The sequence below is a fragment of the Ranitomeya imitator genome, chromosome 1, assembly GCF_032444005.1.
Source record: "Ranitomeya imitator isolate aRanImi1 chromosome 1, aRanImi1.pri, whole genome shotgun sequence".
NCBI classification, from domain to species: domain Eukaryota; kingdom Metazoa; phylum Chordata; class Amphibia; order Anura; family Dendrobatidae; genus Ranitomeya; species Ranitomeya imitator.
Window position 1 is genome coordinate 365574743 of NC_091282.1, and position 14303 is coordinate 365589045.

General features: G+C 43.6%; 1 long non-coding RNA gene across 1 annotated transcript in view; it reads right to left on the reverse strand.

The window, feature by feature from the left end:
• Positions 1 to 13549, reverse strand: part of LOC138672913 (uncharacterized) — a 259287-nt gene extending 245738 nt beyond the window's left edge. Inside the window, exons 1-2 of the long non-coding RNA XR_011319788.1 lie at positions 13265 to 13549; positions 12175 to 12300 (exon numbers count right to left, since the gene is read on the reverse strand). This is a non-coding gene — a long non-coding RNA (uncharacterized lncRNA). The remainder of the gene's footprint in view (positions 1 to 12174; positions 12301 to 13264) is intronic.
• Positions 13550 to 14303: the final 754 nt, after the last annotated feature.

Genomic DNA, 14303 nt, shown 5'->3' on the forward strand with positions numbered 1-14303 from the left:
TGCACGGTGCAGACATCTCCGGCCACTACCTGCAGAAATCTGTACTGTTACTTACAGCACCACTGTCCTGTGACTGTCTGTCTTGCTCTTCTCTGGACACTCAAAGAAGCAGTGCCCTGGTCCTCCTCCTGACTTCTCTGCAGCAGAGCAGACACGCTCACACAGCCAGCAATGTGGGCATGACTGCTGTATGCTGGAGTCAGCCAGGAGACAGGTACAGTGCCGGCACCGATCCTCGTCCCTCGTGCATGAGTTCCTCTGGCTCTCCCCGGTCACTGCCCGCAGTAGTGCAGGGAGATCGTGTCTCCCTGCTCTACAACGGAACATGGAGATTAACTATATCAGCGGGCTGTGCATGCTGATATAATTACCGTAAGTGTAGTGTAGCTCCGGGTGGGCCCCTGTGAGTGGTGGGCCCGGGGCGGCCGCACCCTCTGCCCCCCTAGTAGCTACGCTACTGTTCTTACCCATACAAACCCTCACCCACATCCCGTGTAAACAAAACACCATACTTTAAATAAAAACGTAACACAATAGCTTATTTGGATAATTTTGGCCACAGCGGCCAGTTTATTAACAAACAATACAAACATTTTCTTTAAGCATTAGCATAATTTCTGCAAAAGTTTGAGGGGAGGGTTCTTGGAGCCCACCGTGAAAATTCTGGCTTAAAATATTTTGGCAAAACCAAAAACAGAACTTAAACATCTCAACTTCCTCTCAGCCGTACCACCAGCTCGAGGGCACCATAATTCCCATTTCGGGAAAATTAATCACCCCCAGCTCCCAGGGTAAAAACCCCATCCAGAGCCTGTAACCAAAATGCCAGAACAACAAACCCGTTTAACTGTCCGGAATTTCCTTCAAATTCCTTTGCCGCTGAATCCGCATCAACTCCAAGAACCCCACCCCCCTGCCAAAACGCCACTATGACAAATTAATCACCAGACCTCACAAAAATTGTCTGCCACCATCTATTCCTTATCCCAACCTATGATTACCGCTGCCAACTAAATATGTAAATCTATATATATATATATATACATCTAACAACATGTCTAAAGGGAGGGTGGGTGGGTCTCTGCACACAGGCTTTCCTGATGTAAAAGTGACACCTTTTCCGCACTTTTTCCCCTATATAGCCCACGTCCCCCACTAAAACCCCTCCCTAAGCTCCCCTAACACCCAATCATCTAACCCTGGCACAATTTTGAATAAAGCCTATGTCCAAGCCCAGTCATGGGGGGCCTACATCAAGCTGTGCTTATTCCTGCCCCCCCCTAACCTAACCATAACCTCAACACACCCCTAACCCTAATCCCAACCCTAACCATAACCCTAACCACAAACCTAACCCTAATCCCAACCATAATCCCAATACACCACTAACCCTAATCCCAGCCCTAACCATAACCCTAATCCCAAACCTAACCCTAATCCTAAACCTAACTCTAATCCCAACCCTAACCCTAATCCAAACCCTAACCCTAATCCCAGCCCTAACCATAACCCTAATCCCAAACCTAACCCTAATCCTAAACCTAACTCTAATCCCAACCCTAACCCTAATCCAAACCAAACCCTTGTTAGGGCTAGTGGAACGCACCAATTTTTTAGAGAAAAGGAATAAGGTGCGTTCGCAGCCCGGGGTCCACCGTGCGGAGATGGAACCTGCTGCTAAGCAATAACGAACTATATGGCTGTACAATGAGGATACACACAGGGGTTAGCTTCACCCTATGTGAAAGAAGCGAACCCTGTTGTGTCACAGGGCCGCAGTACCGCACGTAACAGAAATAATAATAAAGTAGCATGAGAGTGCATGCAGTGCCGCTCTGGCGGACGCCACTAACCACCCAGACTTGGGTTAGGAAAGTGCGGAGATAGCGCACGACGCTGCACTAGAAGTCACAGTAATAGACGCTGTTTGTGTACTACTGTTGGTAACAAGTCGGGTGCTAGACTACAATCATCCTCCTTACACGAGCATTGAAACACAAGGGATGGGATGTTTAACTTTTTAAGCCCCGAGGGTGGTTTGCACGTTAATGACGGGGCTTAAATTTTACAATTCTGACCACTGTCCCTTTATGAGATTATAACTCTGGAATGCTTCAACGGGTCTTGGCGATTCTGAGAATGTTTTCTCGTGATATATTCTACTTCATGACAGTGGTAACATTTCTTTGATATTACCTGCGTTTATTTGTGAAAAAATGGAAATTTGGCGAAAATTTCACAATTTTCCAACATTGACAGAGATATGTCACCCAAAATACTTAATAAGTAACATTTCCCACAAGTCTACTTTACATCAGAACAATGTTGGAAACAAAAATTTTTTTTTAGGGAGTTGTAAGGGTTTTAACCCTTGACCAGCAATTTCTCATTTTTAAACAAACAAAATCTACAAAACCTTTTTTTTAGGGACCACCTCACATTTTAAGTCACATTTAGGGGTCTATATAGCTAACCCTTCAGGTGCTTCATGAGAGCTAAAGCAATGTTGAAGGAAAAAATGAAAATTTAACTTTTAAGTCATGAAAACGTTCTTTTAGCAACAATTTTTTATTTTCCCAAAGGTAACAGGAGAAATTGGACTGCAAAAGTTGTCCAATTTGGCCTGAGGGCGCTGATACGCCATATGTGGGGGGGGGGGACCACTGTTTGGGCGCATGGCAGGACTCAAAAGGGAAGGAGCGCCATTTGACTTTTTCAAGCTAAAATTAGCTGGAATTGAGATCGGATGCCATGTCGCATTTAGTGAGCCCCTAATGTGCCTAAACAGTGGAAACCCCCCACAAGTGACCCCATTTTGGAAACTAGACCCCCCAAGGAACTTATCAAGATGTGTGGTGAGCACTTTTATCCCCCAAGTGCTTCACATAAGTTTATTATGCCCGAGCGTGAAAATAAAAAATCATATTTTTTCCGCAAACATAATGGTTTAGTCCCCAATTTTTATTTTCACAAGGGTAACAGAGGAAATTGGACCACAAAAGTTATAGTCCAATTTGTCCTGAGTACGATAATACCCCATATATGGGGGAAAACCACAGTTTGGGCGCATGGCAGGGCTCAGAAGGGAAGGAGCACCATTTGACTTTTTCAAGCTAAAATAAGCTGGAATTGAGATCGGACGCCATGTCGTGTTTGGTGAGCCCCTGATGTGCCTAAACAGAGGAAACCCCCCACACATCTGGGACATCATGTCCCACTCCATCCACCAATGTCACGTTGCACCACAGACTGTCCAGGAGTTTGCGGATGCTTTAGTCCAGGTCTGGGAGGTGATCCCTCAGGAGACCATCCACCGCCTCATCAGGAGCATGCCCAGGCATTGTAGGGATGTCATACAGGCACGTGGAGGAACACACACTACTGAGCATCATTTCCTTGTCTTGAGGCATTTCCACTGAAATTGGATCAGCCAGCAATTTGATTTTCCACTTTGATTTTGAGCATCATTCCAACTCCAGACCTCCATGAGATATTAGTTGTAATTTACATTGATCATTTTGTTTTACTGTTCTCATTGCATTCCACTATGTAATGAATAAAGATTTACAACTGGAATATTTAATTCAGTGATATCTAGGATGTGGTATTTTAGTGTTCCTTTTATTTTTTTGAGCAGTGTATATATATTTTTACAAAAACCCATTAACCATTTTTTTGTTCCAATGGTCAGACTGTACACCAACTGACCTTTTGGTGCCAAGACACCTTATATCTGACCCCATAACCACTTCCGTAAAAACTCAGTCTCCTCTATTTTCCCTCACTTTTATTTACCCCTTCCTAGTCCCTTGCAGTCCCTGGGCCTGTCCTTAAACAGTTAATACCCTATTAGGGGTAGAGATGAGCAGGACACACAGATGGCGTCTCTCCAGTTCTGGCTAATCAAAAGCCGTGTCGGGGATGCTAGATGGTAAAAAATGTGCGGCCTCCGATCCAGACACTAGGTACCACTGACATAGAGGCTGGACCGGAGTCCCATGAATCGATCCGCTCATCTCTAGTAATTAATTTTATCCCTTCAGGCACAGGCCACTCTGGACAAATGCCCAGTTAGCCTGTTCCTAATAGACCCCACGCTCCTTAATTTATTTCTAACACTAAACCTACCTTAGCATCATTAGTAAAACTTGCTTTGTTGTGTTAAATTTTAAAGACTTGCAAACAAGAAGAATCATTGAGTCGATGAGAGTATTATGTTCTATACAGACCTAGTAATATAAACATCACTAGGGGGCACTATAGTGTTAGCACAGAATATGCGTCTAGGTCTCGCTGAACACTAGTGGGTGGGATCTCAGATGAATCATAACCGAACTCAAGGAAGAATCCCCTCACATATGCTCATGTCTATCAGTGTTGGACATACACTTTTTTTTAAAGTATCTTTCTTTTTCTGAAAATGACAACATCGAATAAGTTTTTCTTCAAGGCCACATTACTATTCCTTTTGTGTAAGTATTTTTCTGAGGAAGGGATGTTGTTTTATGATCTACATATCAATAATTGTTGTCTAGATTTCTTAAAATAGTTATCTTCTATGTCAGTGGCCTCCAAAATGAGGCTCTCCACGTCTTACAGAACTATAACTACCACAATGCCCTGACAGCTGCTGATTGGAGTTGTAGTTCAGCAAAAGCTGGAGATACACAGATGTTACTAATCTCGTGTATGTTTTTTTAGGTTCTTTCTGCTCCTGTAATGTTATACAGAAAGACAGACAAGACGTTATATCAGGAGAACATTGTAATCTTGGATGTGACCATGCCGCTATAGCTACTAATGACTACATCCACTGGTACAGGATGATTCCCGGTGAAGCACCAATATTTCTAATCAGTGGCTACAATAACAAAGAGGACAAGAGGTTTACAATAACCTTTGGCAAAGACAGAAAGTCCAGTGTCCTCTATATACGGGCTGTGAAGCCTGAAGACAGCGCTGTGTATCTGTGTGCTCAGGGTGACACAGAGCTACACACAGATTTCCTGCCTGTACAATATAACATTATATGGCCGGCGTCACACTAGAGAATTTTACAGACGTATGAGAGGCACAAAAACAACGCATTGCACACAGACCAATGATTCTCTATGGGGCAGCTCCTATCTGCCGTATATTTCGCAGCTGTATTATACATGCGTAGAAAATGCTGCGTTTGTCAGTGTATTGCGCAAAAAATACGCCAATGAAAGTCTATGGGGGAGAGAAAAATACGGATTACACATGGACCAACAGTGTGACTTGCGAGAAATACGCAGCGGTGTTCTAGAGAAAAGCCGGTAATTCAGTGCGGTGTACAGTAAAATCACACCGACAGGTTAAGGTACCTTCATACTAAACGATATCGCTAGAGATCCGTGACGTTGCAGCGTCCTCGCTAGCGATATCGTTCAGTTTGATACGCAGCAGCGATCAGAATCCTGCTGTGATGTCGTTGGTCGGGGCTAGAAGGCCAGAACTTTATTTGGTCGCTGGCTCTCCCGCTGACATCGCTGAATCGGCGTGTGTGACACCGATTCAGCGATGTCTTCACTGGTAACCAGGGTAAACATCGGGTTACTAAGCGCAGGGCCGCGCTTAGTAATCCGATGTTTACCCTGGTTACCATCCTAAAAGTAAAAAAAACAAACGCTTCATACTTACCTTCCGCTGTCTGTCCCCGGCGCCGTGCTTTCCTGCACTCACTGTGAGCACAGCGGCCGGAAAGCAGAGCGGTGACGTCACCGCTGTGCTTTCCGGCCGCTGTGCTCACAGCCAGTACAGAGAAGCACAGCGCCGAGGACAGACAGCGGAAGGTAAGTATGAAGCGGTTTTTTTTTACTTTTAGGATGGTAACCAGGGTAAACATAGGGTTACTAAGCGCGGCCCTGCGCTTAGTAACCCGATGTTTACCCTGGTTACCGGCATCGTTGGTCGCTGGAGAGCTGTCTGTGTGACAGCTCTCCAGCGACCAAACAGCGACGCTGCAGCGATCCGGATCATTGTCTAGATCGCTGCAGCGTCGTTTAGTGTGAAGGTACCTTTAGAATGGAATAGAGAAAATAAATGTCTAAACATAGAATAGGTATATATATATACAGTGGGGCAAAAAAGTATTTAGTCAGTCAGCAATAGTGCAAGTTCCACCACTTAAAAAGATGAGAGGCGTCTGTAATTTACATCATAGGTAGACCTCAACTATGGGAGACAAACTGAGAAAAAAAAATCCAGAAAATCACATTGTCTGTTTTTTTAACAATTTATTTGCATATTATGGTGGAAAATAAGTATTTGGTCAGAAACAAACAATCAAGATTTCTGGCTCTCACAGACCTGTAACTTCTTCTTTAAGAGTCTCCTCTTTCCTCCACTCATTACCTGTAGTAATGGCACCTGTTTAAACTTGTTATCAGTATAAAAAGACACCTGTGCACACCCTCAAACAGACTGACTCCAAACTCCACTATGGTGAAGACCAAAGAGCTGTCAAAGGACACCAGAAACAAAATTGTAGCCCTGCACCAGGCTGGGAAGACTGAATCTGCAATAGCCAACCAGCTTGGAGTGAAGTAATCAACAGTGGGAGCAATAATTAGAAAATGGAAGACATACAAGACCACTGATAATCTCCCTCGATCTGGGGCTCCACGCAAAATCCCACCCCGTGGGGTCAGAATGATCACAAGAACGGTGAGCAAAAATCCCAGAACCACGCGGGGGGACCTAGTGAATGAACTGCAGAGAGCTGGGACCAATGTAACAAGGCCTACCATAAGTAACACACTACGCCACCATGGACTCAGATCCTGCAGTGCCAGACGTGTCCCACTGCTTAAGCCAGTACATGTCCGGGCCCGTCTGAAGTTTGCTAGAGAGCATTTGGATGATCCAGAGGAGTTTTGGGAGAATGTCCTATGGTCTGATGAAACCAAACTGGAACTGTTTGGTAGAAACACAACTTGTCGTGTTTGGAGGAAAAAGAATACTGAGTTGCATCCATCAAACACCATACCTACTGTAAAGCATGGCGGTGGAAACATCATGCTTTGGGGCTGTTTCTCTGCAAAGGGGCCGGGACGACTGATCCGGGTACATGAAAGAATGAATGGGGCCATGTATCTTGAGATTTTGAGTGCAAACCTCCTTCCATCAGCAAGGGCATTGAAGATGAAACGTGGCTGGGTCTTTCAACATGACAATAATCCAAAGCACACCGCCAGGGCAATGAAGGAGTGGCTTCGTAAGAAGCATTTCAAGGTCCTGGAGTGGCCTAGCCAGTCTCCAGATCTCAACCCTATAGAAAACCTTTGGAGGGAGTTGAAAGTCTGTGTTGCCAAGCGAAAAGCCAAAAACATCACTGCTCTAGAGGAGATCTGCATGGAGGAATGGGCCAACATACCAACAACAGTGTGTGGCAACCTTGTGAAGACTTACAGAAAACATTTGCGAATTGGCCCCTCCATACTCTCCTCCAGTCAGTGCCCCCTCCCTACTCCCCTCCAGTCAGTGCCAGTGCGTCGCCCCATCCCGGACCAACTTTTTACTATTGATGCTGTCTATGCAGCATCAATAGTAAAAAGATATAATGTTAAAAATAATAATAAAAAAAAAAATCAGGCTATTCTCACCTTCCGGCGTCCCGCTAAGTCATCTGGGTAATTTCGCAATGCATCACTGGGAACGGTAGCAGGCGGCAGCATCGCACGCATCAGATTCAGAAAACACTTGGACTGAAGGAAATGGGATCCTAACAACCAAGAAGATTTCAGACTGGACACCTCCACCTGAACGCAACCCTCATTTGGATAAATATATAGACGCCTTCAGAATTTTGATCTAATCTACCATCATAGACACTAACGGGAGACAAGTATCCAACATCGGGCAAGGAAGAGAAAAATCTGGCGCTGCACAGCCTGTGAAAAAGATACTGATAAACTGCAGTCACTTGTGGGTGTTTAGACTTCAGTAGCTGGAGGTGCTCGCATGAGGAAAAACAGGCATTCCAATATGAATACAACGAAGAAAAAAATGCGGCAGCACTCACCAGATGGCGTGGTTCAATCCTTTATTGGAGATATAAAATCCATAGTAGCGTGTTCACGGCTCGGGGGAGTACGGACATAGTGGAAGTGAGCAGGGAAAGACAACAGCTGTTTCGCGCTATACCAGCGCTTCTACAGGTCTAGCAAACTGGGAAGTGACGCCGGCAGAAGTAGGTGAGTCCCAAATGGACCCTCCCACTTAAACCACACACACCTGACCCAGTATTGCCAGGTACACCTTGTGCAAAGACAGACAAAAATGAATAAATTATGATTATTATTATTATTATTATTTATTTAGCAGGCGGCAGCATCGCACGCATCAGATTCAGAAAACACTTGGACTGAAGGAAATGGGATCCTAACAACCAAAAAGATTTCAGACTGGACACCTCCACCTGAACGCAACCCTCATTTGGATAAATATATAGACGCCTTCAGAATTTTGATCTAATCTACCATCATAGACACTAACAGGAGACAAGTATCCAACATCAGTGCTCAGGAGAGAAAGGCCATACAGTCTTCGAAATCCAACAAATAAATCATCATTAAACCTGCTGACAAGGCTGGCGCAATAGTCATCATGAACACATCAGACTATATGAAGGAATTAAACAGACAACTTATGGATACACGCTACTACAAAAAATTGGAGTTAGATCCTACACAGGACTATTACAAGGCACTAAACAAGTTGGTATCTTGCCTGCCTGACAAATCCGAAAGAGTCGATAACCTGATACCAGAGAGTCCAAGAATAGGGACATTCTACATGCTTCCCAAAATCCACAAATCTGGAAATCCAGGAAGACCAATAGTTTCATGTGTGGGCACCCTTACTGAGCATTTATGTGGATGGGTAGAGGGTATTCTTAAACCACTGGTAAAGGATACACCCAGCTTCATTCAGGACACAACTGACCTATTGAATAAACTATCAGCAATAAGTCCCCTACCAGAACGAACCATCCTGGTCACCATGGATATGGAATCTTTGTACTCCAATATCCCACACCAGGATGGATTAAATGCCTGCAAATTCTTCACTGAAAACACAGGGACTGATGCTGATTCTGTGATGAAACTTATAAAATTCATCCTCACCAGCAATTACTTTGAATTTGACAAGATCTATCTACAGGAGAGGGGCACAGCAATGGGAAGTAAAATGGCCCCACAGTATGCAAATCTTTTCATGGTCAAGCTTGAAAGCGAATTTTTGTCCTCATGTCCCATCAGACCCCTGGCCTACTACCGCTACATTGATGATATTTTAATCATCTGGACGGGGTCTGAGCCACAGCTAAAGATGTTTCATGAACAGTTTAGTCAATTTCATCCCACCATCAACTTAACACTCAACTGCTCCAGCACTGAAATTAACTTTTTGGACATCATCATTAAGCTGCAGAACAATGAAATAGAGACATCCCTGTATTAGAAGCAAATCGACCACCCAACATACGTTAAATGGGACAGTTTCCATCCAAAACCCATAAAACACTCTATTATCTATAGCCAAGCCATCAAATACAATTGTATACGTTCTAACCCCATGGATAGGGACGAACACTTCCCTCAGAAAGACCTTTTTGAATCAGGGCTACCATCCAAGAACAATTCAAAACCAAATTACAAGAGCAACTAGAATACCAAGGAATTATCTCCTACATTACAAAGCTAAAGAAGAAAATAACAGGGTGCTTCTAGTAGTCACCTACAATCCAAATCTGGAGGTGCTAATTGGAGCTGCACGGAAATTACAACCTTTACTACAAAAAGATGCCCGCTTACAATCCATTTTTCCAGAACCCCACTACTGTGTTTTAGGGAGACCCCAAATCTAAGAAGTATCGTTGTCAGAAGCTACATGTCCTCTCAAACAGCTCCAGGAACCCTTCCTCGCAACCAGAAAAAATGTAAAATTTGTCCATTTATAATGACCACGGACAATTTTAAGGGTGATAACACTTTCAGCCATTAAATATGCTATTTAATCATATTAATTGATTTAGTTGCTAAAAATATATATTTTTAATGCATAATAAATGTGTTTTCTACTGTAACTATTCTTTCAGATTACCAAATGTATATTTTTCAGCATTTTTTTTATATACAAATATATAAAACTTTTGCACACAAGAGGAGTCATTTTTTAGCATGTGATTATATTGTTCTGTCCAGACCTAGAGAACAAAACTTCACTAGGTGGCACTGTACAGTAGTGTTAGTACAGAATATATGTCTAGATCTCGCTGAACACTAGTGGGTGGGATCATCAGAGGTATGAAAACTGAAGATAAGGAGGAAACCCCTCACAAATACTCACACCATCACTCATATACATACAGTTATTTAACAGTAGCTATTTTTGAAAATGTCAAGATGGAATATGTTTTTCTTCAAGGCCACATTCATCTTCTCTTTATGTAAGTATTTGTCATTTATGGGATTAATGCTATATGGATTTTATATAAAAAAATATTTGTCATTTAGATTCACTGAAATATCACATTCAAGGCAACTAAATTACATACAGTTTTAGATACATACTGTAGTCTTTCAGTGGTCTCCAACCTGGAGCTCTCTAAATATTGCAGAACTTGTAGTTCTTCAATGGCCGGAGAACCACAGATGGTAGACCCTGCTCTATTAAATCATATAATTACATAATTGATTAATTAGTTACTAATCTCACGTATGTTTTCAGGTTCTTTCTGCTCCTGCAATGTTATACAGAAAGACAGACAAGATGTTATATCAGGAGAACAATGTAATCTCGGATGTGACCATGCCGCTATAACTGCTGGGGACTACATCCACTGGTACAGGATGATTCCCGGTGAAGCACCAATATTTCTAATCAGTGGCTACCAGGACAAGGAGGACAATAGGTTTACAATAACCTTTGGCAAAGACAGAAAGTCCAGTGTCCTCTATATACGGGCTGTGAAGCCTGAAGACAGCGCTGTGTATCTGTGTGCTCTGAGAGACACAGAGCTACACACAGATTTCCTGCCTGTACAATAAAACCATCTACAAATACTTTAGATGTAAAGTACAGTGTGATACTAGAGTTACTCCTATGCTGATGATCCACTGATCCCCTATAGGCAGGGGTGGGATTCAATTTTTTGACTATTGGTTCCCTTCCATTTAAAAAGCCATGCTCATTTTGCCAGCCATATCCATTTTCGTGCATATTTTCCTCAACCTCAAAATTCAAGTAACAGTGACTAAAAGTAATGGAGCTTTACCCTGCCTTACCCCACCTCATTGCTTCATGTCCAGCATACATTTTTCCAGTCACTGTAAGTCACTTGTTAGTATGGTGGATAGTTTTAAAGAGTTTTCTACAAGTTTTGAAAATTAGTACTTACAATTGGTCATATTGGAAAGGATGACCTCCTGTGCATCTTTCACCTCCACACTGTTGCAACTTGTCTCTGGTCTCAGCAGCAAATATGTGCAAAATAACATCCCACAGTGACCAGAATACATATTGCCTCCCACATAGTAACCAAATAATACCATATACAGGGGATAAATGCCACCACAACATAACAAGATCACATGTTACCCCCACATAGTGATTGAATAATACCACATACTGTACTAGGGACAAATACTGCAGCACCATGACCGGACCACATAATACCACCACATAGTGACCGAATACTACAATACTGATCATTAATAAAAAGAAAATACTAATAACACTAATATTACCATAAGTGGCATTATACACAGGAGCTTTGTATAGAGTACACAGTGTATAGTATAAAAATAAAACAGAGAATTACCATCCTCAGATATGAAATACATCACAGCAGTAATAATATCCCTTAATTAGCCCATAGATTTATAATATTCCACATCCTGGTTCCCACATGTCTGTCTCCATCCATCCTGGTTCCCACATGTCTGTCTCCATCCATCCTGAATCCCTCATGTCTGTCTCCATTCATCCTGCTGTTTCCTACATGTCTGTCTCCACCTATACTGATTCCCACATGTTTGTCTCCATCCATCCTGGTTCCCATATGTCTATCTCCATCTATCTTGTTTCCCATATGTCTGTCCCCGATATTGTGGCTTTTCAGTAAAAAAAAATGTTTCTTCTTACCTTACTGAAGTCCAGTGGCATCCTCTGCCAGCTTCCTATGTGGTGCGGAGAGACGGCGCATGTCAGTGACCTCATACACCGGCATTGTGCATGCCAGTGTCAGGGCGTCCTTTAATTGGCTGGTGGCTGTTAAGTATTAAACACACAAACAAAAAACAAAAATTGAGCTTGGTTTAAGTTGGTATACATGCAGCACAGGGCAGACAAAATGACCGGGTCTCGACCTTTAGACACCAGTCAGGGGAAGCCTTTAAATGTAATTTCCAGCTCAGGAGAGGGAGGCCACACCCCGGCTTGGACAGAATGCAAGAATATAAAGAAAAATGCAATAAATGAGCATGGTTTAAGTTGGTATACATGCAGCACATAAAAGCATGTTCACATTCAGGGCTGCCACTAGAAATTTCGGGGCCCCATACTGGCAAAATTTTCGGGGCCCCCTTGAGACTCCGCCCAGGCTCCACCCCAGCCCCGCCTCCAGGCTCCACCCCTCGAACTGTCCACAGTCCCACCGCTCTCTCTTGGAAAATCTCCACTTCTCACCTATCACACATTAACAGTTCCCATCACCAGATCACACATATAGCCGGCAGCTTTTGTTTTGGCCAAAAGATTTTTTAAGCCGCCACCAGAACACGGTTGACACTTTTGGCCAGGCCCTACTGTACTGTAACCTACTAAATATTTGTTAAAATATGCAATACAATTTAGGTATATTTTTATTTATTTTTCAATTTTTAAAATGACCTATAATACTACATACAAGGAACAAATACCACAGCACTATGACCAGATGACATATTACCACCACAGTGACCGAATAATATCAAATACAAGGAACAAATACCACAACACCATGACCAGACCGCATATTACCACCACATAGTGACTGAATACTACAATACTGATCAGTAATAAAAAAAACAAAACACAATACTATCACTATCAGTGCCATTATACACAGGAGATCTGTAATTAGTAAGCAGTGTCTGTGTACAGGTAATACAGTGATCACCGGTGACATTATACACAGGAGCTCTGTATACAGTATACAGTGTATAGTGTCAGTGTATAGTTAACACTGACTCACCAGTGATGTCTCTAGGTGAAGTCCTTCATCTTTCATCCAGCACAGACCGCCATCATTTCTTCCAGCCAGGACTCGTCTCTGCAGGAAATAACACAGTTATCTCGAGTTCCACTTGCAGAACACATTACTTAATTTTCACAGCCTCTACATTACACCACATAAAGAAGGTGACATAGTATCACTCTGCACAGTAACAGGACCTCCCCCCATTTAAAACAGTATACTCAAAAAATAAAATAAATACATCACTGCAATAATAATATCCCTTAATTAGCCCCTATGGTAATATTCGCCATCCTAGCCCCCGTGTGCCTCATTGCAGGCTCCAGCCATATGTTCTCCCATCCTGCCCTCACGAGTATCCATTCTGCCCCATATGATCTCCCCATCCTGCCCCATCTGTCTCCATCGTATCCATCCTGCCCCATCTGTCTCCAATCCTGCCCCATCTGTCTCCATTCTGCCCCATCTGTTTCCAATCCTGTCCCATCTGTGTCCAGCACTCTGCCCCATCTGTGTCCAGCACTCTGCCCCATCTGTTTCCAATCCTGCCCCATCTGTGTCCAGCACTCTGCCCCATCTGTTTCCAATCCTGCCCCATCTGTGTCCAGCACTCTGCCCCATCTGTGTCCAGCACTCTGCCCCATCTGTGTCCAGCACTCTGCCCCATCTGTGTCCAATCCTGCCCCATCTGTGTCCAGCACTCTGCCCCATCTGTGTCCAATCCTGCCCCATCTGTGTCCAGCACTCAGCCCCATCTGTGTCCAATCCTGCCCCATCTGTGTCCAGCACTCTGCCCCATCTGTGTCCAATCCTGCCCCATCTGTGTCCAGCACTCTGCCCCATCTGTGTCCAATCCTGCCCCATCTGTGTCCAGCACTCTGCCCCATCTGTGTCCAGCACTCTGCCCCATCTGTGTCAAGCACTCTGCCCCATCTGTGTCCAGCACTCAGCCCCATCTGTGTCCAATCCTGCCCCATCTGTGTCCAGCACTCTTCCCCATCTGTGTTCAATCCTGCCCCTCCTGTGTCCAGCACTC